We start from the raw sequence: 1,558 nt of genomic DNA on the forward strand, positions 1-1,558 counted from the left end.
TTAGGGTGAGTTATTCAACTTCAATTTTTTAGTTTGTCTGTCTTCTATTTAGGCGGTGGACTGTATCCTCAAGCTTACTATTATTTACTGGCAATGTCTCTACACCTTGCTTTGGAAAGATGAAAGGTGTAGACACATTAACGTACTGATGGTAATTTGTCGTTTTTATTGTTTCAGTTCCCATTGCTTCACACACAACGAGGAAGCCAAGACACCTAAGAACAGTTAGCGATTCATTTTATTTGTCAATGGTACCTCTCAATCAACTGACACTTGGTTTAAGGTAGTCAATTTGGTATTCTTTCATACAGTAAAATAATATTCGAAATCCGTGAAATCATGTGACATCACGCAATCTTTGCAATCATGCGTACATCCAAAGAGAGAGTGGTGGCCCCCTCGAAGAAAATGCTTCGTAGTTACGAAGTATCAGAATCCTTTGCAAGTCTGGAAAGCATTGCTATGCAGAAATTTAACGGTGTGAACAGTAGACGCTTATCAGGTTAGTAAGCAACTTATCGACAAGGTCTTGGCGTGTCCATCAAGTCAGATCACTCTGGTTAGCAATACCAGCACAGAGAGAGAATAATTAACTACTTATTTCATAAACTGCAGCAGACGCCTTTGGGAAACGTCCGGAGGTCCCCCCTCCGGGAGGTCCCCCCTGAATATTTTATTATTTTTTAATAATAATTTTAGTAAAATAATAAAATATTATAAAAAATTGTAAAATATTAAAAAATATATCTAAGCGTGCTGCGCGATTTCTCATACCGTTCACGAAGATGGGCTCGGCCGTTCCCACGCCCCGGCCGATAATTTGAATGCAGAAATGGCGACTTCTTCAGTTGTAGTATATTCCTTGCATTTCTGTTGTTAAATAATAATTTTAATTAATTGGAAAGCGTATCCTCGCTACAGTTGCCTTGTTGCAGCTTACTGAGTTGAGAAAGTTTCGATCCCATGATCTCAATGTAGTGCTGTGATAACTATAGCTAACATATAGCCTTCACTTCATTGGATCATATGTACAGTTAGACTCCAACTGTTGATGGAATAAAATGCCGTTGCCCCGATGTCTCGTGCTGATGAGCTCCCACTACTGCTATTTTGTTTGGTCCTCTGCTCCTTCTGCGTCGGCCTGTTAGGGTGAGTTATTCAACTTCAATTTTTTAGTTTGTCTGTCTTCTATTTAGGCGGTGGACTGTATCCTCAAGCTTACTATTATTTACTGGCAATGTCTCTACACCTTGCTTTGGAAAGATGAAAGGTGTAGACACATTAACGTACTGATGGTAATTTGTTGTTTTTATTGTTTCAGTTCCCATTGCTTCACACACAACGAGGAAGCCAAGACACCTAAGAACAGTTAGCGATTCATTTTATTTGTCAATGGTACCTCTCAATCAACTGACACTTGGTTTAAGGTAGTCAATTTGGTATTCTTTCATACAGTAAAATAATATTCGAAATCCGTGAAATCATGTGACATCACGCAATCTTTGCAATCATGCGTACATCCAAAGAGAGAGTGGTGGCCCCCTCGAAGAAAATGCTA

Source organism: Frankliniella occidentalis, unplaced genomic scaffold (genome assembly GCF_000697945.3).
Source record: "Frankliniella occidentalis isolate FOCC.00 unplaced genomic scaffold, Focc_3.1 Scaffold242, whole genome shotgun sequence".
NCBI classification, from domain to species: domain Eukaryota; kingdom Metazoa; phylum Arthropoda; class Insecta; order Thysanoptera; family Thripidae; genus Frankliniella; species Frankliniella occidentalis.